Source organism: Tinamus guttatus, unplaced genomic scaffold, assembly GCF_059628265.1.
Source record: "Tinamus guttatus ecotype Peru unplaced genomic scaffold, ASM5962826v1 Tinamus_guttatus_pri_ptg000190l, whole genome shotgun sequence".
Lineage (NCBI taxonomy): Eukaryota > Metazoa > Chordata > Aves > Tinamiformes > Tinamidae > Tinamus > Tinamus guttatus.
In genome coordinates this window covers 753,830-781,353 of record NW_028288724.1, presented here as the reverse complement: position 1 = coordinate 781,353, position 27,524 = coordinate 753,830, and the positions used below count along the sequence as shown (strand labels likewise).

The 27,524-nt window shown below is 48.2% G+C and overlaps 1 pseudogene; it reads right to left on the bottom strand.

Moving 5' to 3' along the window:
* The window catches only part of LOC148594881 (ATPase family AAA domain-containing protein 2-like), a 68,962-nt pseudogene that overhangs the window by 40,149 nt on the left and 1,289 nt on the right, over positions 1-27,524 (bottom strand).

Sequence of the window (27,524 nt, the reverse complement as noted above, 5' to 3'; positions counted from 1 at the left end):
GCTGGTGCTCAGACACTTGAGCTCTGCCTGCAAAGATGAAGGACTGCTTTCAATGTTTTCCAGTGATGAAAGTGTGGAAATCTTCAGGAACTTTCTCAACCTGCTATGGAGAATTGTTTATCTGCTCTTGCCTTTTAGTGCCCACTGCTCTCTGCATTAGACTGTAGAGGAAATCTCTGTGATCACTCCCATATTTTCTATGTCTTGAATACCTTATTCATTTCTGCAGCCCCTCTGGGCAGCCCCTCTCCCAGCACAGCACTCACCCGCCACTACAGGCGTGTTCTGTCCCGGAGGTCTGCTGTGCTCCATGGTGGCTCCATATCCCCTTCCAGAAGGGGGTCTCCTCTGTAATCAGAGGGACTGTCCTCAGCAGATATCTCTTGACATTGTTCCTTGTTCCTCATGCTGTACATGAGGGGTTCAGTGCTGGAGGCGCCATCGAGTACAAAACAGCCAGGGCCAGATCGAGAGCTGGGGAGGAGATGGAGGGGGGCTTCAGGTAGGCCACAGGAGTGACACGTAGTTGGAAGAAGGGAGATGTGGTGAGATCATTTGAATGGCTTCATTCCTCCAATGTCAGCATGGAATTTTTGAGGAGAGACCACCAGGGAAGAGGAGGAGGGGGAAATGTGATGTAGAATGGATAGCTTGGATACATGGAGCTGTTCCGTACGATGGACCAAGGGAAGCAGCTCTGAAGGGTGGGGGACCTTTGAAAAGGCAGCCATTAAGTAAGCATCTGTCAAACAGAAGAATGCTCCATACAAACACTGTGTAAAATTAGGAAACATCTCTGGAGCCCAGCTAGTCTTACACAGGGAAATGGCATGTGGCCTTCAAGTCAATAAGGGGAGGAGGCCTTCAAGTCAATATGTGGGGAGGAGAAGAAGAGAGAGACTGTAAAGGAGGAAGTCAGAAATACTGTCCAGGAAAGTAAGGATGGTTTGGAGGAAGCCAAATCTCCCTGCTCCTGCTTCAGTGAGAGTAAAAGAAGAAGAGAATGAAGAAGGAAAATGTGGGCTCACGGCTGAATGTGCAGGGCTGAAGTGCAGCCCTGCTTGGCCTCAGTCAACCTTCACCAACAAGGTGAAGCCTGAGAAATGTCCAAAAGGGGCAACTGGGGAGGTCACTTCCTGTCCCTGCCCTGGCTAGTGTGCCCTGGGCAGACCTATGGGGTAGCCTGGGGTTAGGGCTTGGTTTGGGGTTTTGGCATTTGGCAAGACAGGATCAAAGTCCTGTGGGATGAAAGAACACAAAGTCTGAGCACAGGCTGAGATGAGGGTGAGCCTCAGCTCCACAATAACTGCTGTGGGCTGCTCTTTGGTTAGAAGTGAGATGGAGAATAGTCTCTGACAGAAGACAATCTTCCTCCTGGAGGCATCAAAGCAGGCTCTCTGTTCTTCAATTCCTCAGCAGGGTTTCATGCACTGTGCTGCTTAAGACAGAGATGGTAGGCCAGAAAAGAGCAAGGGTGCCCTTAACATAGATCCTCCTGAGAACTTTGTCTAGGACTCTTCTTCCTGCCTTACTTCATTGCTATGGTCAATGATGTAGTGCATGAACATGGTGCTGCCAAATAAGAAGAATGAAAATGTATTTCATAATGGGAAAAACTACCCGAAGTTTCGGAAAAGAAAGTTTTTATTATTTTTTGAGAATGTTCTCACTTGTGACTATAATCTACTTTAGGGGATTGATTCAGTTTGATCACATAGGGAGGCTGGTGCTGCTGGAGATGCCCTGGGCTAGTCATGTTCCCTTGTGGTGCTGAAATTTTTGGAGGTGGCTCTTGCAGGACCTTAGCTTGTCATTGGGAAATATATCTGTGGAAAAAAAAAAAAGAAAAAAAAAAGAAAAAATCTGTTAGGAACACTTGTTTGCCCTTATTACCTAGAAAGGAAAGTCCAGGCAACTGCATTTGACAGATGTCTGCACTTCTCAGCGACAACTCTCATCTTTTCACATGCTGCTTTGACCTTCAGGGAATGTTCCAGAATGTTCCACAACTACATGGATGGGGTGCGACATGGGGTGGAATCTGCCTCCTCACAGACATAATGTCACCAATTCCTCACATATCTCTACATGCTTGATTAATTTTATCCCTTTGAAAGTCAGCTTTGATTCAGATGATCTGCTGATTGCCCATTCCCTGAGAAAGGAGATCCTTTCCATCAGGCTTTGCCCAAGGCTTTTGGTTGGAGCAGTGTGTATGTGGGGATGTTGAAGGTCTGGGGCAGGACACTGATGCAGGACACCATGTGTCCCTGGGGGAAAGCAGGCAAGGAGGCCCTGTTCCCAGAAGGAAGAAGTTTCTTCTCCTAGACCTCAATGGCAGACACATCAGCCTTGGCCAAGAGGACATAGACCTAGTACTTTAGCAGGTTTGTGGCTGTGGCCCTGCTCTCAGTTTTCTCCCCTCTGGGCTTTCCTGCACTTTCCCCTGCCTGTACCTGTTTCCCTGCAGCCTGTAGACACCCAGGCTTCTTCCCCACCTTGTTTTCACCCCAGCATGTCTCTCTGTCCTTGGTGGCTGTTCTTTGAAACACAAAGGCATGGCTTGATCTCAGGTCCCCTCCTGGTGACCTGATGGACCACAGTACTGCTCTTAAGTGACATTTCTCTTTTCCTTAATTCTGTATCTCAAACTGCAATTTGTGACTCTTTCTCCATCTCCATTTCTTTCACACTGCCAAAACGACTTCCATCATCCCCGAAATCACCCTGCAGACAGTCATAGGTCATAGGCTCGTGTTCTCTTCCCATTAGCTGTAGCACTTTAGCAGGCTAAAGAAGCTCATGGTCCTCAGCTTCTCCATGCAGACCATGTGCTTACTGGACCAGAAAAAGCAACCTCATGCCAGTAGAAAGGCCTGACTCTGGGGAGGCCATGACAGGTGCTAAAGCACAGGCAAAAAGAAAAAAAAAAAAAAGAAAAAAGAAATGGAATTTTCAGTAGAAACCTTAACTTCTTTGCCCTGAACAAGCCCAAACACTGTACTCACAGGACAAGTGGTGCTCTAGCCCCCAACCTTCTTGGAGGCCTGACACTGAACTCACTTCATGTGACGAGCAGAGTTCTTCTACAGAGAGCCCCAACTGGATGAAGTAGCTAGAGGTACTCTAATGAGTACAGAGTAGCAAGCTCCTGTTCATGCAGTCCAGCACACCGTGGCCTCCAGAGCATGTTGCTGACGGAGCAGCTGGGAGACCCGTATCTTTCTAGATGATGATTTGGGGGCCAAGTGGGGAATTTCCATGGCCATCAGAAATGACCCCAGATGACCAATACTGCTAGAGCAGCATCCACTATGAAGCTGGGACACAAGTATGCCCCTTTGATGCACAATCATAATGCCATCCTCCCAGACTCTTCATCCAATTACATAAAAATAGACCTGAAGGGCCATGTCAGATGCCTGGGACATCCTACACAACTGCATGTTTCTAGCAGCTAGAGCCAGGCACCCGCTGGGAAAGCCATGTCCTTTGACAGTGGTGCTGGGCAACTGCCTCAGGACATCCCCAGTGTCCCGCCTGTGCTCAAACAAATGAGCCCCACCTCTGCTTTTAGGCACAGTCTGTGCTGTCCACATCCAAGCATGCTGTTTTAATGGGATGCACATCACACCAAGGTCTCCTCTCATGTTCCTTGGCTCCTGAAACCTTCTAGTTCTCTTCTCCATTACCCTCTTTTCATCACTAGTTGAGAGGAACAAAGACAGTGTTAATTGTGTCCACAGTGTCATGGGCTTGCGGTCCAAGACAGAATATTCTTCACTGGTGCATTATGCTTCCTGGAGGGCTGGGCAGTCCAACTGTTTCCCCCTGCTCCTGGGCTCTAAAGACTTTGCTCTCTTAGTCGGAATCTCCTCTCACCATCACATTGCCACCTGCTCTCCATGGCAGCATGCCCGTGCTCTGAAGTGCAGCCACCGCAAACAGTGTGTCCTTGGCCCTTGGTATAACAAGTTTCACCATCACCAACCTGTTTTCTGTGCCACAGTTGAGGCTCTTCAACCGAAACATGAACAAGTGCATAAAGCCTGGTGCAGAGAGAGGAGCAAATGGAGGTGCCCATCTGACTGAGGCATTATTGTTAGAGCAGCTGGGATGTAGTGGAATCTCACACATGATTATAAAACCCACCCAGTGGCAGGGTCCGAGATCTTCTGGAGAGGGTGGAGGAAGATGAGCAAGGGGGCTGCCTTTAGTGTGGAAGGGCAGCTCATATGTGTGGAGCTCTTTGAACATGAGGGCTAGGGCTTGGGTGCGAGGTTGTAGGTGGCAAGGGTGAGACCATAGTGGCAGTTACCAAGCACCAAAGCAGGGTGAGGAGGTGGGTTCAGTCTCTTTTAAGCAGTGTGAGCAAGTGTGTGGCTCAAAGCCCCCCGCCCAGTGCACACACCCTCCCTGCATTGGCTCCCAGCTTGTGAGGATAGTTGTTCTCCGGGACTGGCTGGCTCCTGCAATGACCTCCCAGGAGCCAGGAGAGGGCCTAGGAGGCGACAGTGTCCTGATCCGCAACACATGTCAGCACCTTCAGCTCGCAAACCACAGGAGGACTCATGTTCTTCCTCCCCGCAGTCCTCCAAGTGACCAATTCCTCCCTAACAGGCTGAGGGGAGCCTGAGGCCTCCTTGTCCACCTAGAGGGCATGTCCCGGATGGGATCCCATCAACACTGCCAGCTGTGTGTTCCCAAGTGCCTGTCCCAGGAGCTGTTCTTTGGAACATGGTGCTCTTGGGGATGAACCTGTGCTCTCCTGGAGGCTCCATATCTATCTCCCGCCCTGTCATAGAGGAGCTATGACTTGACCATTCACCATCTCCAGAAGCTCTGAGCACCCACAGTTGAGAACTGAATCCAATCCTCATTCCCTAACACATCATCTATGAGACCATTGCCCAGAGACCCTGCAGAGCCCCCAAAAAAGCTACAAACTCTGGGAGGGTGAAAGTCCTTAAGCACATTATGGACTCCTGCTTTGGAAGGAGAGCCCAATCTTCAAGCACTGCCCGAGGAAATCCACTTTTATTTGAGTGAAGGCAGGCCTGACACAGGGACACAGAGACAGACAAAGTTGGTCAAAGTAGGATGAATTGAAAAACTTACTTAGGTAAAAAAATAAACAAACATAAACCCAGAGAGAATGCAAAAAGCACAGAACTGTCTGAGATGTATTAGAAACCACTTGCGAGGAAAGATGGTGAGCTTACTACTAGCACTGCCTGAACCAGTTTCTTCAGGGTGTTCGTGAGATCCTCATGCTGTGGATGGGGGGGTTGAATGTTGGAGGCATCACTGAGTACTGAACAGAGAGCGCCAGATCCAGAGCAGGGCAGGAGGTGGAGGGGGGTTTCAGGTAGGCAAACATGCTAGTGCTGACAAACAGGGAGACCACAGCCAGGTTCGAGAAGCACATGGGAAAGACTTTGTGCTGGCCCTGCTCAGAGGGGATACTCAACACAGCAGTTGATGGGCACGCAGGAGACCACAATGAAAATAAAAAACCCGAAGCCTAAACAGACAATAACTCCAAGAAGTCCTGCTTCCCTGAGGTAGAAGTGTGAGCAGGAGAGCTTTAGGATCTGAGGGAATCTCACAGAAGAACTGCTCTACCACATTTCCTTGGCAGAGCGTAAAGGAAAATGTGTTCCCAGTGTGCAGGAGAGTATGAAGAAAGGCACAGGCCCAGGCAGCTGCTGCCATTTTGACACAAGCTCTGCTGTTCATGAGGGTCCTGTAGTGCAGGGGTCTGCAGATGGCCACAAAGAGGTCATAGGCCATGACTGCAAGGAGAAAAAACTCTGCTGAAAACAAGAATGCTACCAGGAAGACCTGGGCAGCACATCCTGAGTAGGAAATGGTCCTGTTGTTCCACAGGGAATTGTCCATGGATTGGGGGAGAGTGGTGGAGATGGAGTCAAGGCCAAGGAAGGCGAGGATGAGGAGGAAGAAGTACATGGGGGTGTGGAGATGGTGGTCTCTGGGTATGGCTGTGATGATGAGGCAGTTGCCCATAAGGGCAGCCAGGTAGATGCCCAGGAAGAGTGAAAAGTGCAAGAGCTGCAGCTCCTGCCTGTCTGCATCCGGCTGGAGGAGGAGCTCCCTGGACCCCTGCACGGGACCCCTGCATAGCCTGCGGCAGCTCCTGCCCTGAGCTGGGGCACACAGAAACCTGGCTCTCCTTTGCATTTTCTTTCTCTGCATGCTGCCCTGCCTCTGTCCTGGGACATCTCTGCTCCCCACAGGGCCTTTCCCCACACCAATGTCTCCATTGCTGCATGCGCTGCTCCTGCACCCTGCCCTGTGTTCTGCATGGGGACCCAGATTGTTGGTGCTGCTTTGCAAAGGGAGCAGCTGTGACGCCATGTCCAAGCTGGTCAAAGAGAGAAGCAGAGCCAGTTGAAGAGGGATTCCCTCCACTGCTACTGCTGGAACTTGTCTGTGCTCATGGACAGTGCTCAGAGTGAGTCCAGGGAGTTTGCAATGGCAGAAGATGTGTTTGGGCGGGCACTAGCTCCTGCCTCCAGTGTTTCACGGTGAACGCAGGGATGACCCTGCAGTGCCCCTTCCCTTGAGCCTCCAGTACCTCTCCTGCATTTGCAGAGCCCTTTTTTTCCCCAGGTGTGCCTGGATCAAAAGCTCTGCCTTTTGGTTACTCCTTGGTGTAGCATCCCTCTTTTTGTGGGGCTCCACTCACTGCCCTCACCTGGGCTGTGGAGGTCTCCTGAGCTTTTCTGGGGATCTCCCGGAGATTCCCCTCCAGAAGGATGGAGGACAACTCCCATCAACACTGTCACCTGTGGCACAGCCTAGTGCAGGTGATTCAGAAACCATTTCCCGTCTGCATTGGCACTGGTCACTGAGAGATGAGCTCTGAGTGCTGTCCTCAGTCCCTAGGAGATCACATAGATGAAACAGCCTCGGAACTCGTCCCCAGGATCCCACGGAGTTCACAAGGAGAACACCAAGACCCCTTTCTGTGCAATTGTTGGAGATGACTTTTTGGAGAAAGACTATATTTGAGGCAAATCACAGGCAGATGCTCTTTTATTAGAGGAAAAGTGATTGTGGAGGCCAGGTTTGGCATGAGGGTGCCCAGGACCTGGTCCTGCCAGACAGCACAGAAATGCACTGGGAAGCACCATGTTACAAGAGCATTTAGGGCAAATAGACCCGAGAGAGCACAGCAGGACAGTGTGGAAGTGAGGAGAAGAGCCTTGAAAAGAGAAAGTGCTGCTGCTGTTGGTGGACATGTTGCCAGGAAAGCTGCATCCCTCATTGAAGGGGACAGCAAGGAAATGCCTGCTGTGGCAGTATGCGCAGGGATGGCCCTGAGCAGCAGAGCTCTGTCCCCACACGCTGCATCTCCTCCCCTCCACTCATGCCCCACTTGGAGTGTTGGAGTAGTGTAGAGGGAAGGGACCAGCGTACAGCGACACGTGGCTATCACTCCCATGCCAGAGCAGGTAAAATCACCCCCTGACTGTGTCTAGGGGAGCTGAGTTCTCCTAATGGACACGGGAGCTATGGTCTCACCCTGTCTGTACTCGTGTGAGCCTGACTCTGTGGCCCAGAGCTCCCCTGGAGTCAGTGCTGGAAGAGACACTGCACAGGGAAACTCTCCTCACTACATGGGGGGATCTGAGGTTGCTCAGAGCAGTGGGTTCTGAGTTTCCCCTCCCTTTGCTGTTTGCTGGTAAAGAGAAAAGCCCGGTGTTCTGCTCCTACAGGGTCCCTTTAGGAGACTGAAATTAGAGATTCCTGCAGAAGAAGCTATGAACCAGTTTGAATTTTTGTTTGTTTGTTTGTTTGTTTGTTTTCCTTTAAAGGAGTGTGGAAGAGCAAAAGCAAGAAATAAATAAATGAATAACACATATCCCCAATGTGAAATCCCCTGGGACAGATATTGTTGCTGGCACTAGACCAATGGTATGAGTTTCCTCAGGGCATTCTTGAGCCCCTCATTCCTTAGACTGTAGATGAGGGGGTTCATTGTGGGAGGCACCAGTGAGTACAGAGCAGTCACCACCAGGTCCAGAACTGGGGAGGAGATGGAGGAGGGCTTCATATAGGCAAGCATGACAGTACTGACAAACAGGGAGACCACAGTCAGGTGCGGGAGGCACATGGAAAAGCTTTTGTTCTGGCCCTGCTCAGAGGGGATCCTTAATACAGCTCTGAAGATCTGCACGTAGGACACCACAATGAAAATGAAACATCCAAAGCCTAAAGAGGCAGTAATCCCAATGGCCGCAACATCCCTGAGGTAGGAGTGTGAGCAAGAGAGCTTGAGGATGTGGGGGATCTCACAGAAGAATTGGTTGATGACATTGCCCTTGCAAAGCGGTGTTGAAAATGTGTTCCCAGTGTGCAGGAGACCATTGAGAAAGCCACTGGCCCAGGCAGCTGCTGCCATTTTGACACAAGCTCTGCTGTTCATGAGGATCCCATAGTGCAGCGGTCTGCAGATGGCAACATAGCGGTCATAGGCCATGACTGTGAGGATAGAAAACTCTGCTGAAAACAAGAATGTTACCAGGAAGACCTGGGCAGCACATCCTGAGTAGGAAATGATCCCAATGTTCCTCAGGGAATTCACCATGGATTTGGGAAGAGTGGTGGAGATGGAGCCAAGGTCAAGGACAGAGAGGTTGAGGAGGAAGAAGTACATGGGGGTGTGGAGGTGGTGGTTGCAGGCGATGGCTGTGATGATGAGGCTGTTGCCTGCAAGGGCAGCCAGATAGATGCCCAGGAAGAGCGAGAAGAGCAAAAGCTGCAGCTCCCGCCTGTCTGTGAACGGCAGGAGGAGGAACTCCTTGAAGGAGCTGCTGTTGGACATTAGCTCCTTCCCATCATGTGAGATATCTAAGGAACAGAAGACATTGAGAAGTTAGGAGAAACTTTTCAAGAAAAAACATCCCAAATTATTAAATTTTCTGACACGAGCTCCCATTTCTTCTCTTTAGCAAGAGACTTTTACTGCAAGTCCTTGTGTTGAGCTCAAATTTGCACTGGTTAAGTGTACTGTGAGGAGCAGAGACCTCAATCCGTGGATGCCAGGAAGTCTGTCATGCTGAACAGTAGTAGGAAGTGGGGAACAGAGGTCACACATTTTGCCATTCTACATTTTATGCAGGTGATACCCATTCAAGATGTAGATAAGCTTTTCGGCATTTTTACTCCCAAGAGTAATCAAAGAGGTTTGAGGAACAATATATTTTAGTTTCTTTGATATGTCCTTGTCACTGCTGGAGAGTTTTCCCCAAAGGACAAATCCTTCACATTTCAGCTCTGAGTCCTTAGGGGAATGTTTCCACAGTCCCTATCTGCACACTGGGGACTATTGTTTGTATGTTAGTCTCGTTCCCACCTGTCCTGTGCTCCTGTCTCCTTGAGCTAGAGGGTCATTGCTCTCTTATGCTGCCCTCAAAGGAGACAGGTCCTGCAGAGAGCAGAGCAGTGCAGTTTCCAAGTGACCATCTCCACGTTTCCCACCCTGTCTCCATATACCTAAGGGAGGGCTCCACACTCCAGGCAAAAGACACACAGGGCTCATTTCAGCTGCTCCTGGACAACCTCCCACCACCACCTCCATACCCTCAGCATTTCTGCAGCTTCCTCACGGTTTGCTCAGATATCACAGATATGCCATGAGACAGCAGAGTCTTTCTGGAGAGCAGGTGGCAGCCTGGCAGGACACCACAGGGCAAGAGCCAAAGCAAGGGGAACACTGAGGACGGGCTGTCCTTAAGGGAGAGTCAGGTCAATTCCCAGCCCCAGAGACTGCTTTTCCTGCAGTTCCACAGGACAGGCTCACTCCCATTCAGACCCCTGTGTTCCACACCTGGAGGCATCAGGGTCTGAACTGCACTTGAAAACACCCAATGGCAGAAGGCTGAGAACAAGAAGAGGAGCAGCAGGGACAGGAGGGGAAACAAGGAGCAACCCCCACAATGTGCTGCCAAGTGGGGCAAGGAGAGGGGCAGAGATGCATTCTGGAGAAATTTCACCTTAGCAGCTGGGTACATCACCTCACAGAGGGGGACACCTTAGTCCCTTGGGAAATGGTCCCGTGGCAGGAGAGATGTCCCAGGTCTGGCTGCGGAGGAGGTGGCTCCTGCCCTGCACTGCCTTCCCCTTCCCTGTCCATGTCTGCTCCCTGCAGCTGTCCCTTCAGGTAGCTCTTCATCTGTCCCTGGGTCTTGTCTCTGCCATTGCTCACAGATCCAATATCACCCTCTGTGTGCTTATCTCTGCCCTGCAGAAAACTCTGGGCAATGTCCAAGGGCAGCTCTGCAGGCGCAGGTCCTAAGAAGTAGGTCACATAAAGTCCTGGGAGGCCACAAAGATGATAATTGATTCTGCCTCTAGGTTAAGGTGGGGATGAAGCAGCTTGCTGAGGCTTCTCACAGAACTATTAATCTTTCAGAGTGAAAGTTTAGGATTCTCACTTCCTTTCCAAAGCAGAAAATTGTTCTTCATTCTCCCTGTCATAATGAGGAGACTGAAAGAGCAGAGGCATGAAGGAAAGTGCCTTCCCTCCCAAGTAGCCCTTCTCTTGATCTTCTCCTGTAAAGGACCCCTCACACATGCCCTGTGTATGAGCTGGAGCTGTGAGCAAACTTCACCCACACAGCAGCCTCTTAGCATCAGAATAAACCTGCCCTGATGGGTGTCTGTCTCCTCACGCAGCACTTCCTCACAGTGCTGTGGGGAGCACCCTGGGCAGTGCTGCCCCTCGCAGGCTGCAGAGTCACTGTCCCAGGCACACAGCACCCTGGGCCTGGGGGATATTGCTCTGAATCACAGCCCATGGAGAGCTGGGTGCAGACTGCAGCTTCACATCTTCCATGGGAAAAGGGAGCAGCATGCCCTGTCCCTGTGACTATTTGGCAGGGAATCCCTGCTCTGAAGCATCTCCTACTCCTGCTCTACCCTGCATACTCCAGGAGAGAGACCATTAAAATCCCAATCCATAATTCCATGCACTGAGTTCAGAAGAGCTCCCCAGGAACCTCAGCAGCATTTCCCTGCAGCCAGAAACTCACCGTGTCAAGGGCTGGAAAAGTTTCTCCCACAACAAGCTCTCCTCTCTCCTTAACATTGCCATTCACCTCTCACTGCCTTCTCTCCTCTGCTGTCCGCAGCAGCAGGCAGTGCCTGCAGCCCTGCTGCTCTTGGCACAGGAGCTGTTCCTGCACATGGCTGTCTCTGGGCAGGGCTGCCATGAGCTGCCTCTGTCCCAGGAGCCTGGTTCCGCTCAGGTGCAGAGGCCCAGCTGAACTCATCAATTTCTCTGTCCCTTGTCTCCCCTCCTCCTGGGAAATATGCATGAAGTAAACTAAAAGAATCACACTCCAGTCTTGTACCACGTTGGGGTTGGTGCAGAGCCATCCCTGGCATCTGAGTCTGGGCAGGGTCAGCTGGTCCTCTGGCTACAGGCACTGAGGCCAGCAGGAAGGAGCTGCCCAGGCAGCCAAACACTGACATTGAAGGTGACCTCAGTGACTCTCCAGGCTCCCATCCTTGGGCCTCCTGGGTCCCCACTGCCTCTTGCAGCACTACAGAGTTCTCACTAGCCTGGACATTCATGGGTTTTGTCCTTTTCCTTTGGGTGGCTTCCCTTGACTTTCTGAAGCTCCATTCACTCCCAGGAACATGGTGCCCTTGGAGATGCCCTGTGCTCTCCTGGAGGCTCCGTACCCGTCTCCAGCCCTGTCATATGGGAGATTCAGTTTGACCGTTCACTACCTGCAGGAGCTCTGAGCACCCACAGTTGAGAACTGAATCCAATCCTCATTCCCTAACACATCATCTAAGAGATCATTGCCTGGGGCCCCTGGAGAGGCTCAAAAGAGCAACAGACTCTTTGAGAGTGAAAGTTCTTGAGCACATTATGGACTCCAGCTTTGGAAGGAGAGCCCAACCTTCAAGCACTGCCTGAGGAAATCCACTTTATTTGAGTGAAGGCAGGACTGACAGAGACCCACAAGGACATACATATTTACAGCAGGTATGGCAATTAAACAGACTGGGTTCATGCTTCTGGCAAAGTAGGAAGAATTCAAAAAATATGTAAAAAAAAAAAAAAAAAAAAGAAATCTATAAACAGAGAGAATGCCCAAAACACAGAACCATCTGAAATGCATTAGGAACCTCTTGGTAGGAAGGATGGGAAGCATATTTCTAGCACTGACTGAGCCAGTTTCTTCAATGCCCTGTTCCTCATGCTGTAGATGAGTGGGTTCAGTGCTGGAGGAACCACTGAGTACAGAATAGAGAGCACCAGATCCAGAGCTGCAGATGAAATGGAGGAGAGCTTCAGATAGGCAAATGCTGCAGTGCTGAGAAACAGGGAGACGACAACCAGGTGTGGGAGGCACATGGAAAAGGCTTTGTGCCAGCCCTGCTCACAGGGGATCCTCAGCACAACAGTCAGGATGTGCTTGTAGGACACCACAATGAAAATGAAACATACAAACCATAAACAAAGACTGACCCCAAGAAGTCCAGCTTCCCTGAGGTAGGAGTATGAGCAGTGAGTTTGAAGATCTGGGGGATTTTGCAGAAGAACTGCTCCACTACATTGCCTTGGCAGAGGAGTATGGAAAATGTGTTCCCAGTGTGCAGGAGAGCATTCAGAAAGCCACTGGCCCAGGCAGCTGCTGCCATTTTGACACAAGCTCTGCTGCCCAGGAGGGTCCCATAGTACAGGGGTCTACAGATGGCAATGAAGAGGTCATAGGCCATGACTGTGAGGAGATAAAACTCTACCGAAAACAAGAATGGTATAAAGAAAACCTGTGAGGCACATCCTGAGTAGGAAATGGCCCTGTTGTTCCACAGGGAATTGGTCATGGATTTAGGAAGAGTGGTGGAGATGGAGCCAAGGTCGAGTAGGGAGAGCTTGATGATGAAGAAGTACATGGGGCTGTCGCAGTTGTGGCAGCCAAAAACACAAACAACTGGGGTAGATGCAATGCAAACTATGATTTATTGTTCTCATAGTACATTATTCATACAGAGATTTCCTCATCGTGGCTGCTGCTTATTGGTGAGGACTACAAAGGACAATAGCTACTAACAGAGTTATCATTGGACGATTCTTAGCTTGGCCAGTTTCTGCTCCATGGCCAAAACCTCCTTAAACTTGTTAATAATTTTCTGCAGTCTCTGTGTGAATTCCTTATCTCATAGATACACTCTAATCTTTTCAAGGTTAACGTTCTGCACTGAGGGAGCCACGGATTCCACAGACCTGCTGTAACCCTTGGCAATTCCCCCTTTTTGTATCTGTGCTACAAAAATGGCACTAATGGTTCGCTGCAGGGCCCTTCGCAGAAGACCGATCAAGCAAGGTACCATTAATAACACAATTACAATAATTACCTAACCACCCAGACAGACCCCAGTTAGCAAACAATTTATTTAACTGCTCCCATCCATCATCCACTTGCAGCTTGGATACTCCATCTTTCAGCATCTGAATACTTCTGCGTACAGACTCACTGTGATCAAATAGATTCATGCAGCAGTTAAAGCCCTTGTATTCGGCTGGCGCGGATACCTGCCACCAATCGGTTTTCTCCGCTGGAACTCCCATCAGACATGTAGAAAAGGGATTTCGAGGATCGCTGGTATCCAGGCATATGGTGCTTTGATTGATGGTGTTGGCTAGGGTTATCCAGACGTTGCTGTCAGTTCCTTGGGGAGGGGCTGGAGGCCAATCTCCTCCTCCATAACTTCTGGGGACGAGGAGGGCAGTGACTGCAACACAGGTCGCACGCACCGTGCTGGAACCCATCGCGGTCCACTCTCTGTGGAGACACAAGCATATCCTCCTCCCCAGGTTATGAGCTCGTGTGGCCCAGACCACTGGTCAGTAGTCAAATCACGAACTTGCACCAGTACCCACCATGGTACCTTTTCTGGAGTAGTCAAAGAGGAAAAATGTGAAAAAATGGGTGAAAGATTTCTCCCCTGCTTGGGCTGTAGCACAAGCGGCTTGGGAAAATGTATCAACAGAAACATGGACAAACTGAAGCCACCCAAATTCAGCGATATGGGTGACATCCTTTTGCCACAGTTGTAACGCTTGCAGGCCACTCAGGTTGACTCCATAGAAAACAGGCGTCTGCTGTCCTTGACAATCAGGGCAGGCAGCAACTATAGATCGTGCTGCGGATTGCATCAAGCCAAATTGTCGACTCAGCGCCGAGCTGCCCTGGTGAAAAAAGCGATGAGATAATAAAGCCTGCTGGTGTTTGTTAGGGAGCGGACCCAAGGCCACAGCAGACACAAGGGCATCAGCCCTAGCATTACCCTCAGCAAAGACGCCAGGTAATGCAGTATGACTGCGAATATGTAATATAAAATAGGGTTCAGTTCTCTGTTGTATTGCAGACCATAGTTCCAAGAGCACTGAAACAATGGACGTTGATCAATAAAAGACAAAACCATTTTATCTAGCCGTGCAACTAGATGGCAACATAAACAGTGTTCGTAACAATATTCACAGGTTGGGGAAACATTTGAAAAGCTATGGCCATAGCTCGCAGCTTCACTATTTGAGGTGATCCCTCTTGTAAAGTTACCTTGTCATGCCATTCTCGGTTGTCGTACCATACCGCGGCAGCTTTACTAGTCTTTCCAGATCCATCTGTAAAGGCAGCGAGTCCATCAACCGGCCCCATTTGGCTCAAGTGTTTTTGACCCACCGTAATTTCTCAAAAAAGCTTAATAAGCGGATGTGAGGGCAAATGATAAGAGATCTGCCCATGAAAATCAGCCATAGCTGCTTGAACTTCATACTTGTTGGCTAAGCACCATTCAAAATACCACGTTTGCATTGGGACAACAATGCGATACGGATCCCTTCCTGTCAGTTCCACACATCTTTTACGAGCCTTCATAATAAGGTCTGCCAGAAGTTCAAACAATCCTGGTGCAGTCTTTCGAGGTTGAAAAGGTAAAAACAGCCATTCCAGAATATGTAAAGGATCTGCCCATTCAGCTTTCCATTGCACCAAGGCACCAAAAGGAGTTGTCCGATCAATGAGGACAAACAATCGAACTATCTGTAATGGGTCAATGCAGGATACAAATCTAGTTTGTAATAATGACTCCACCTGCTAGATTGTTTGAACTGCTGCAGGACTCCTGCAAGTCCTAGGTTCAGAGGGATTAACAGAATGCTTGAGCTGTTCAAATAAGGGCTGCAGCTGGGAAATTGTGAGACCAAGATAGGGTCTAATCCAATTCAGCGACCCCATCAATTTTTGGACATCGGTAAGCATTTGAACATTAGCACTAAGTTTAATGGGTTGTGACGTCACTCGCTGAGCAGTGACTGTAAGCCCTAAATATTTCCAAGGCTCAGTTCTTTGCACCTTCTCTGGTGCTATAACCAAGCCAAAATGTTGTAAGGATTGTCTAGCTACCTTTTCTAGATCGTTCAGCTGCTCCCTTTTCTGGGCTGCAAGCAACATGTCATCCATGTAATGGTAACAATAACAGTCTGGGAATTGCTCTCGAACAGGAGATAAGGCTTGAGCAACAAACCATTGGCAAATTGTTGGCCAATTTTTCATTCCTTGAGGTAACACCTTCCACTGATATCTTCTGACTGGCTCAGAATGGTTGCAGTTTTTCCCTATCCTGGGGTGCTAATGGAATGGTAAAGAAACAGTCCTTCAGGTCTATTACCACAATATCCCAGTCCATAGTCCCTCCTCCTCCTCCTCCTCCTCCTCATCATCATCCTCACCATCATCATCATCCTCCTCCTCATCATCATCATCCTCATCATCCTCATCATGATCCTGCTCATCCTCACCTTCCTCCTCCTCCTGCTCCTCATCATCTTCATCATCATCCTCCTTCTCCTCCTCTTCCTCCTCCTCCTCATCATCATCCTCATCATCATCGTGATCCTGGGGCTCTTGGGGGTGGTCCACATCATGCAGCCAGGGCCCCTGCAGGGCTGGGTCAGATCTGCAGAAGCTCCCGGATTTGCCTTCCCCCTGGGGAGGACAGGGGAGAGGAGGGGAGGGTAGGGGGAAGGAAAGGGAAGAGAAAGGAAGGGAAGGGAAGGGAAGGGAAGGGAAGGGAAGGGAAGGGAAGGGAAGGGAAGGGAAGGGAAGGGAAGGGAAGGGAAGGGAAGGGAAGGCCGTGGCACCCGTCAGGGCCGGGCTGCTCCTTGTCCCAGCAGGGCTTGGTCATTGCTCTCGGGCTTCTCTTAGCTGCTCTTTGCTCTCCAGAAGATGTGTTTAATCTGCACTAGATTCCCCTGGAGAATCTTGTTGTACTGTCGAGTCCTCTTGGTCCTGCAGAACCCCAGGACTGCCCTTGTTTTACTCTGGAGCATTCTTTGAGTGCTTCCTTTTGTGCTCCAGCTCCGTTTGGGTCCGTTTGGGCCCGTTAGTCTTGGTAGGATCTGCTAGTCTCTTCCGAACCCCTTCCTGATGCCTTAGGTCTGCCCCAGAGACCTGTGTTGGTTCTCTGGCCTTGTCAGCACCTCTCTGGTCTCCTCGTGCATGTCCTCCACCCAGAAATACAGAGCTAGGACTGCCCTGGGGAGCTACCAATTCCATTCTGCCCGCTAAGTGCCTTTTATCTTTATATTTCTTTTTTCTTTCTTCTTTCTTTCAACTTGCTCTAGGTGCTGTGTTCTCTCCTAGGAAGTACTTGTGTTACAGAAGCAGCAGTTTATTTTGATATCCTGGTTTGCCCTGGAGGGAATGCCATCCTGCTAGAGTGGCTGTAGCACACACAGGCTCGAACCCATTACACTGCCTTGGGACAATGTTTCCTTGTAGGAATGTCTCTGGACCCCGAACATTGCTGATCCCAAATGCCAGAGTGGCAGGAGGGGAATGTAAATGGACCCTTAAAAGGAGTAGGGAGGAGCCTCGAATCAGGAGTTCATAGAATCATAGAATCATAGAATGCTTAGGGTTGGAAGGGACCTCTAGAGATCATCTAGTCCAACCCCCCCTGCATACGCAGGGACACCTAAAGCACGTGGCGCAGGACTGCATCCAAGCGGGTTTTGAAGATCTCCAGAGAAGGAGACTCCACAACCTCTCTGGGCAGCCTGTTCCAGTGCTCTGTCACCCTCACTGCTAAGAAATTTTTCCTTAAGTTCCTATGGAATTTTTGGTGTTTCAGTTTCCGGCCATTTCCTCTAGTCCTATCAGTGGCCACCACTGAAAAGAGACCATCCCCGTCCTCTGCACTCCCTCCCTTGAGGTATTTATAGACACTGATTAGATCCCCTCTCAGCTTTCTCTTCTCCAGGCTGAACAGGCCCAGCTCCCTCAGCCTCTCCTCATAGGGCAGATGTTGCAGGCCCCTGATCATCCTTGTAGCCCTGCGCTGGACTCTCTCCAGCAGCTCCACATCCCTCTTGTACTGTGGAGCCCAGAACTGGACACAGTACTCCAGATGCCGCCTCACCAGGGCTGAGTAGAGGGGCAGGATCACCTCCCTTGACCTGCTGGAGACGCTCTTCTTAATGCACCCCAGGATCCCATTGGCCTTTTTGGCCACGAGGGCACACTGCTGCCTCATGGTCAACTTGTCGTCCACCATGACACCCAGGTCTTTCTCCGCAGAGCTGCTCTCCACAAGCTCGGTCCCCAGCCTGTACTGGTGTCTGGGGTTATTCCTCCCCAGGTGCAGGACCTTGCACTTGGTCTTGTTGAATTGCATGAGGTTTTTCACCGCCCAGTTGTCCAGTCTGTCCAGGTCCCTCTGGATGGCAGCACAGCCCTCTGGGGTATCGGCTACTCCTCCCAGTTTCATATCATCAGCAAACTTGCTGAGGGAGCACTCTGTGCCTTCATCCAGGTCATTGATGAATAAATTGAACAGGACTGGACCAAAGACTGACCCCTGGGGGACCCCACTAGCCACAGGCCTCCAACTAGACTCTGAGTTATCTGTTACAAAAGAAAGGAACATCTGTCCTGTCAGCCAAACGTGGAAGAAAAGCCCTGTTACCAGGTGTTGAGATCAGACCAATGCTGCTGGATAACTGCTGCTGAACCTCGGAATGGTATCAGGTGTTGTCCTCTGGATCTCATATTCAGCGATTGGTTGAGTGGGACGTGTTGAAGTGTGGAATAGCGTCGGGTGTTCTCAAATTGGGTTTTCTTGTCTGAACATTTCAGTTGGTAATTGCTATAAGAAAAGGGTAGAGGGAGACCTATACCGTGTCCACAAAAGGGATAATAGTTTTTCCTCAGAAGGAGGGATCTCAAAAAGATCTCCTCTGGGCTGTACGCTTAAACACAGGGAAAAAGTAGAGGGAGATGCTCTTACACAAAGCCAGCTTGTGGAATATAGTAATCATTGGTGGCCAGTGAGTACTTTGGAAGATCAGGAGAAGTCTCTCAAGAAAGAAAGCTTAAGATATAATACTGTATTTCAACTGATGTTATTTTGTAGGTGAGAAGGTAAATGGGACCAAGTCCCAGCTGCACATTTGTTCTTTACCTCGAGTATCGCCCAGAATGGCAAAAGGAATGTGGAATGCTTCCATCTGATCCCGGCTCTTGGGTTGCTGCTCGGGCTCTTGTGCCTTCCTGGCCCCCTTTTCACGTTTTTATGTCCTGTGTTGTCAAGGCCTTGGGCCTCTGTGGCCCCTTCCGCATTCCTCTTCTGGCCTTAGATATATATATAAGGAATATGCATAGCTAGTGATATATTACTATTCTAATATATACATTAGTAATCTATATATTTCTAATGCAGCCTCTGCATAATTTTGCGCTGCATTTGACAGTGTTCAGAGCAGAGCTTGGTTCCTGAAGCCTTCCTAAGAAGCTGCCTGCAGCAGCACAGGCCAATGGGAGATGTGTGCACAGCGCTATGAAAGGCAGCCCAGTCACGAGTCTGTGTTCCACAGCAAGTGAAGGGGGCAGGAACATGGCCGTTGGGCAGCTGCCTGAGGGTGGTGCACGGCATGGGACGCTCCTAGAAGCAGCAAGTTGAGAGCTGGAAGCAGGCTTGTTCTTGGAGCTGCCTCGAAGAAGCTGCCTGCTTCAGCCCAGGTGGGGTGGGACACACACACATATATCACAGCAAAGCACAGGATCTTATTAATGAAACACTACCAGATGTTAGACTGCTCTGGTCACTGTTTTAAAAAAATAAAGACAGAACAAAGCAAAACCGCAGACAGAAACACCCTGCGGGTTGGTACCGCAGAGCTGCCGAGGAGCGGGCCATGGGGGGGTACGCATGCGCAGTGCGCTGCTCCCCTCGCATGTTGGAGCGGAGGGCCTGCAGGAATGGAGTGTGTGAGCCTGCGCAGTGCGCGGCGGCGACGAGAGGGCGCGGGAAGGGCGCGGAGAGGGCGGCGATTGCGGCCCGTGGGGCGGCCGCGGGCCACGTCCTTGCCGGGGCAGCGCTACGTGGAGGCAGGGCGGGAGCTGGCGTGCGGGGCTGGCCTGCCCTTGTGTGAGGTGTCCCTAGAGGGCCGCACTTGGTGCCCAGGGCTGGCTGGGCCGAGCTCTCACCACTGCAGAGGAGGCAGGGGGAGGCAGGGGAGCAGTGACAGGGGGCATGGCAGTGGGGGAGGATGTGGCCTTAATGCTCAGCCTCCACAGGCTGGGCAGCTCCTGCCGCACCGGAGTGTTGGTGGATGGTGACAAAAAAAACAAGCCCTTGTTGTCGTTGCTTTCAGGGCAGCTCCACAAAGGGGGCTGTGCTGCAGAGAAGCACCTGGGATGCCACGATGCCATCGCTCCTTCTGGTTGTGATGGCCTGCGCCCTCATGCCTGCGTGGCAGCGATCTGCGAGCTCCTTCCTTTTGAAAGGTAATAATTGACCAGACATAGGAAACATAGGAATATATTACTTGGTAAAGTGATGTTTTCATTTTCATTTGGCATTTCCATGCAATGCAGAGGATGGATGTCTGAAGCGGATGTCATGTGTGAAGCAGATGGAAGCCATCTGCTTCACACCTTGACATTGCACTGTGTTCAGTGCGCCCACACGCCTGCATGGCGGGGATGTGCGGGCTGCTGCACCTCAATGGTGAGGGCTGGGTCAGAGTGGCGGCGGCTGCTGTGCGCGTGTGTGGCGTGGCATGGGCCGCTGCTCCTGGCTGTGCCACGTGGGGGTGCGGGCAGGGTGGCCGCCGGTGAGCGAGCAGAGCTGGGAGGGCCAGGCCACGGCCTGGCCGTGGCTCCCGGGCCCCGAGGCAGAGAGGCCGAGGAACAGGAATGCTGCGTAACACGGCTGGGTTAGTGCCTGCGGTGCACTCAGGGGAGTGCAGCTCTGTGCGATGCAGGGGAGCAACTCTTACGTGTGCTTGGCCTCCAGAGCGAGCTGAGCTCTGAAGGAGTGTGACAGTCAGGTTTAGCATTAAGAGATTAGGAGAAATTTAGGCTTAGGGATAAGAGATTAAGAGAAAGTATCTGAGGATGTGCATAGTGAAAACTTGTCGTTCTTTTCATACAAGCTCCTGAAGGTCTTTATCTATAGGATGGTTAATAAAATCAAGCATTTCATTTAAAAATTTCCCCTATACGAAAGAAAAATTAGTACTGCTAATAGAAATGTTCCTAGAGTCCTAGAATGTAAGAAATATCTTTTTCTTAATGCAGCAGCTCTGCTTAGAAGTTTCAACTAAAAAAGGAAGCTTCGTGCATTACCACAATGACCCCATCAAAAAAAATCAGGGTTCAGTGACCTTAGGCCTAGATTTGCTATAATGCAGGACTCTTCCCTTTTAGAAATGGGCAATCTTGACCTCAGATCAGCCTAGGAAGCAGAGCCAATGCTTGCTTGCTGTGGTGTGTTAGTTGGCATCCCAAAAATGTAACCTGCAGAGCCCAGCAAGGGGAGAAATACAAGGGCAGAGAAAAAGCAAACGAGGACGGAAGCAAATATGGACATTTTCAGTGTACACTCTCTCGGGCTTCCCAGAAGCTACTTTCAGGCATCATTCTCGTAATTTCTCAGCTTTACCCTTATTGCACAGGCTCTTTTAAAAAAAAAGAAATAAGAGCCATCTTATTCTCTAAGATCTATACAGACCAATCATCTTGTCAGTCTGTGCCAGCAGCCAGCTAAGTTGGAGATCAAGCCAAGGCAAGATGAGAGCTTCCTATATTCTTCACTATATATTTTTCTCTTTTTGTGTTTGTCATATAACTGATAAGCCAAGAATGGGGTAAACTTTCACATGACGTACTTAATATACCAGTAAGAAGAAAGATTTTTAATGCTCAAATTATTCTAAAATTCATAGAATCATAGAATGCTTAAGGTTGGAAGGGACCTCTAGAGGTCATCTAGTCCAACCCTCCTGCACACGCAGGGTCACCTAGAGCACGTGGCACAGGACTGCATTCAAGAGGGTTTTGAAGATCTCCAGAGAGGGAGACTCCATAACCTCTCTTGGCAACCTGTTCCAGTGCTCTGTCACCCACACTGTTAAAAAAAAACTTCCTTTAGTTCCTGTGGAACTTTTGGTGCTTCAGTTTGTAGCCATTACCTCTAGTTCTATTGGTGGCCATCAGTGAAAAAGAGGCCAGCATCATCCTCCTCACTGCCTCCCTTGAGGTACTTATAAACACTGATTAGATCCCCTCTCAGCCTTCTCTTTTCCAGGCTGAACAGGCCCAGCTCCCTCAGCCTCTCCTCACAGGGCAGATGTTCCAGGCCCCTGATCATCCTTGTAGCCCTGCACTGGACTCTCTCCAGCAGCTCCACATCGCTCTTGTACTATGGAGCCCAGAACTGGACACAATACTCCAGATGTGGCCTCACCAGGGCTGAGTAGAGGGGCAGGATCACCTCCCTTGACCTGCTGGAGACGCTCTTCTTAATGCACCCCAGGATCCCATTGGCCTTCTTGGCCACAAGGGCACACTGCTGCCTCATGGTCAACTTATCATCCACCGTGACACCCAGGTCTTCCTCTGCAGAGCTGCCCTCCAGAAGGTCAATCCCCAGCCTGTACTGGTGTCTGGGGTTATTCCTCCCCAGGTGCAGAACCTTGCACTTGGCCTTGTTGAATTGCATGAGGTTTTTCACTGCCCGGTTGTCCAGTCTGTCCAGGTCCCTCTGGATGTCAACGCAGCCTCTGGGGTATCAGCAACTCCTCCCAGTTTGGTATCATCAGCAAACTTGCTGAGGGAGCACTCTGTGCCTTCATCCAGGTCATTGAATAAATTGAACAGGACAGGACCAAGGACTAACCCCTGGGGGACACCGCTAGCTACAGGTCTCCAACTAGACTCCACACTGCTGATTGCCACCCTCTGAGCTCTGCCATCCAGCCAGTTCCTAATCCACCTCACTGAGCACTTATCTATCTCATACTTCCGGAGCTTGCCCAGGAGGATGTTGTGAGGGACGGTGTCAAAAGCGTTGGTGAAGCCGAGATAGATTACATCCACTGCAATTAAAACAGACAAGCTCAAATGATGTTTTACTTTTTATTAAAACATATTCAAACAATACAATTCAAACAATATAATACATATATATGTTTTATATCCATCCATATATATAAAACAAATATATCTTAAAATGTATATATCTGTATGTATATAAAATATGTGTTTAGAAGTACTCTTTACTGAGCTATATACAGCTAACAGAATAGAATTCAATTAATTTTATTTTAAATAAAGTAGAAATGAAGTGTTCTGAAGATCACATTATGAAGCACAGAAGAAGTTTCTAATTATTTTCTTCATTTCCTGATAATAAAAAAGACAAATTAACAATAAGCACAAATAAAAGTTTAAGAACCTGATAGTTTATTTCTTCACACAAAGTTAAATAATCTGTAAATATATCCAACTGTTGGTGATATTAAGCAGTAACATATGCTACAACCATCACAATGCTTCTATATTCTGAGTAGTTTCAGAGACATCCCTATGTGTCCAAAAGAGTAGAGAAAACAGAGCCTGGAGCAGCAGTTGTTTCAACAGTTAGGAAGAGATCCTCCCTGAGAAACCACAACTAAAAGCTGAGAAAGTTCCTTTGGTGTATACTGAATGATTTGTTTAGCTTTGCTACTTGCCCAGTGCACTCAGAAGAAGATAGAACTGTACTTAAAGCTAAAGGAAAAAGGTAGGAAACAAGGAAATCCAGGCACATTTAATTTGAGCATTACAATTTTAAGTTCCAGAAGCCCACAAGTCCTGGGATAACATAAATGATTTCCCTTCTCAAGGTAGTATGTGGCATTACACTAGATGAGAAGGGGAACGTTTTTCAAGCATGACCTCCCTGAATCCAAAATATCCTCATTCTTGCACAGTCAGAACAGAGCATATATTCCACCTCTTAATCAGATGTGAAAGAAGAGATTGAGATCCCAGTCCCTAAGCAAAAAGGCTCCCTCTTTTCAAGGTAAACTGCAGAGGGACCAAGAATTTTATCTATTCTCATACACAAGTACCTCAGGGATGAGTGGGCTTATGGCTCTTTGGATCTGAAGACTCGATTTCCAACATACATATCTAAACCAAATCAGTGCTGGGATTGCCTGACTTGGCCAGTGGATGCCTCATTAAGACATTTGCTGAATGCTGACAACTCATAAATCCTCTTTTACAGGGAGAGGGCAGAGTACCTAAATAGTTCCTGGAGAGAGGAAGAAAAGAGCAAGAAAAGCTATTCCTAGCCTCTAAGGTTAATTGCTTTGAAGGAGCTGTGTGGGTGGAACCATTGTCTTCAAATCCTATCTTTTTTTTTTCCTGCTGAAACTGCAAATAATTATGCCAAACATAACAGTGGTTTTGCCATATGGATAAATGTCTTCCAGATGGAAAAGAGTAAGTCTTATAACATGACGACTAAGCACTAAAGCAATTAATATTAAATAAGCATGATAGCCAGAGTGCATGCAGACTGTGTAAAAGTGATAGAATACTATATATAACCATTAGAAAACATATATAAAATTTACCATAATGAGTTTAGTTTTGTCATAATCGTTCCGGTGTTTGTAAATGCACTGGCTAAGGAGAGTGTATATTTTTTCTAGGTAAAAGATGTTGAAGCTCCTTGCTCGCTTAGCAACATAATCCAGCAGATGCTGAAAACAAAATGGAGACAACACAAGTTTAAAATAGCATGAGACCTTCTGAAAAAGCTCTTTAAGTGTTCAGGAGCTAAACAGTCCCATCACAGCACAACTGACTGCCAACACTGTTCAGGAGCTGTGCATGGAGTGAGGCTGTCGAAGCGGCCCCAGAGACAGCAACTAGGCTAGTGGAAATACTGCCCACAACTGCCCATCAAACTCCACCTCCCTCACAGCGGTGAGGGGAGAAAGTTCCCTACCTTGTTCTAAAGAAAACTAAAAACAGACATACCACAAGCTTGCTGTAATCCACGACAACTGGGGGATCTGGCTCCTCAGGAATTTCCACCGGACTCTCATGATGTTCCACCAGACTCTCATGATGCATGTAAGTTTCTGGAATGAAAACATTTTCTTAAGTCATGATTTCTCTTTCTCTGGAACATGGCTATCCATCAGCTATCCCACAAGTGGCATCCAGTCTTTCTCTGCAGTTCACTGTTATTTGTTCACTGAGAAATACTTGGCTTCTACTTTCTCCTCCATAAAAAATAGGAACCAAGCGGTATGGGTGAAAAGCCCAGGGTTGAGAGGAGAAAAAAGCAAGTCATACGTTGCCATTACAGCAGTGCATACTTAAGGAAATTGAATGTTAAGAAAACACATCTGGCTCCCTGGCTAGTTCTGCAGCAAGGTGCAAGCAGAGCCTGGTTCCCACCTGCTGTGTGCCATGAGCTAAAACTCCCACAGACTCAGTCACATGCAGGAACTCACTTGATTTTTGAACTTACCAGCAGATTTTTCAGCTAGCTCATCAAGGAACGTGTCACATGGTTTAGAGGTCCAGTTTCGTGTATGAATCTTGAAAATCTCTTTTCTAGCCTAGGAACAAAGTGCTTGCATTATAGCTTGTCTTGAGTCAAAAGGCAGAGGCAGAACCCCTAGTATTAACAGATTAAGGCAAGTGATTATTTTAAATTTGTAGGAATTCTAAAGTTCAGTGAATTCACTCCCTACTTTTCAAAGTTTAATATTTCCGTTTGTTCCATTAAACTTTCTGGGGACCTAAGGCCAAAAGGCAAGTTAAGCTTCTATAAAAATTAAGTTTTGACAAGTATGAGACCTAACCATCTTGGGGAAAAAGAACAATAGAAAACTTAACTGGAAAGAAAAAGTTTTTCCTCAAAGAAAATTATCTCAAATGTAGCAAGATATCATGAGGACAGATTCACTGGTTTGCTTGTCTGTCAGTTCATTCAAGCAAAATAGTCCTCACACTGTTTCAAATTGCTACAATTGCCACAAAGAGCAGCTGTGATTCAAGCTAGTATCACTGATCCAGAAAATGGATGGAAACAGGAAACAAATGTTTATGTTAAGTATACAGTTTCGTTAAATATACTGTTTTGTGCATTTTTACTTGCTTCCAGTCATACTCCACTTTATCCTTTTCCCCAAAAGTGCTAATTAAAACAAACAAACAAACAAAACCTAGCAAGATATTGTGGCTAACTAGCGATAGCCAGAACAAAAGAGCAAAAACCAGTTTCATGTGGAGTTTCTTTTCCTTTTTTTAATAATTTGGGTTGCTATATACACATTTTTTCATTGCTGAGAAACGGTGATCTTAGTGAAAAGCTGCTTTTAAACTTACTCAGTTTTATTTGGGATAATGGAGTTCTCTAGTGCTTGTTTCTCTTCTTTCATACCACGTCCACCCTCCACACTAGGACAGTCTCTCAGGATATTGCTCCTGTGTGTGAGCTGTATGAGGCTGCATTCCTGCTTACCTGCTCCACGATACCGTGTTGTGACACGGCTTTGTCTGCAAGAAAGATTTGCTGGATGAGCATCAGGATTGAGTAAAAGTTCCTACCTCTTTATCTGGCAGTTTAAAAAGGAATTCTCGGTCAAAGCGCCCAGGTCTGTGTAGCGCAGGATCTATTGAATCCAGCCTGTTGGGGGCTCTGATGACTTCTCTGCTGTTCAACCCATCCATAAGGGCCAGCAGTGTTGATACAATTGAGCTAGCAGAGAAAAACAAACAAAAAAAACATTTTTTTTGCTTCACTGGGTTAGTAAATTTTGTTAAATTATGCATTTTTTTCTCTAATGATCCCTGAAAAAGGACAAGCTTTTGCTCATTAAGATGCTGATGAGCGAGAGGACTCTTTTTAAGGCTCTCAAAAATAGAGAAGGTCACTTAAGCATTATGCTGATATCAACCTTAGTGAATGCTTTTAAACTATTGCTTAAAGTCACATGAAATTGAGCTACAGGTTTGCAGGATGATATTTGATATATAAGCAGGTTTTGGTCTTCTTTCCACAAAGATAAAGCACATTATATGTAGATGTCCCCCCTCCCAAACCCCCCCCCCAAAAAAAAAAATGTTCCTGTGGGTTTGTTCTTGCATGCTCAAGCGCATGGGAGCAAAACCATCAATTTCGTCAAAGAAAATGATGGAAGGATGAAAATTATGGGCCTGGAATAAAACAGGGATGCAGGAATATGACATAAGTAAAACGGTGCTACTCTAAGAAGAAATGCATGAAATGTGCTGTGGTTGCAACATCACTGGAACCAGATTTTTAGAGCAGCAGAGATTTCTGATAACTGAGCTGATGGAGTGACGTGTTCTCAGCCTGCATCTGTTTTCCTCTGAACCTGAGCCATTATCTCTTGCAGCTTCTTCTATGGTTTTGGTGGGGAAAAAAAAATCTTGGTTTTAGGATTTTTGGGTTTTTTTGTTTGTTTGTTTGTTTTTTTAAAACTTCCCCAATACATCTCCAAGATTTCAACTCCTCGATCCAAAGTACAGAGGCACTGGGAAAGAGAACACGAGTGTTCGCATTTCAATGTTAGAAATGGACAGAATAAATAAATAAATAAAATAAAAGTAAAAAAAAAGGCAAGTCTTCCTCCAAAATGTTCATCACAAAAAATTACAGTTTCCAGCTGTGCCAGAGCACTTTGCAACCTTACCTGTTCAAAGAGCAAACGAAGTTTGCACTCTGATTCCCCATCCCACTTATTGAGGCAGTCAGCACCTTGTCTCATGAAAAAGGAGATTCTCCTGACAACTTGGCTGCACTCATTAGCAAGGGCCCAGGCAACCAGTGTCTTTCCAGTCCCTGGGGGGCTGTAGAATAAGCAGCCTCTGTAATAAAGAGAGATTCACATAGGACAAAATTGTCAAAAACGCCCATTTCAACCCCCATCCCTAAGATGATCAACCCTTTCCTCCGAACCAAAACACTTTATATCCAGAACAGCAGTAACAGCTGTAACAGCAGCTAAATTGTGATAACAGTTAGAACAGGAGGAAGTTTTGTGTTTCTAAAGTATTTCACATGCCAATAAGCAAAATTAACCAAGGGGATTAACAAACTCAGACCCCCACTCTCCTCTGGAGAGAGGGCAGTGTCCAGCAGGACACGTCCAAAACTGC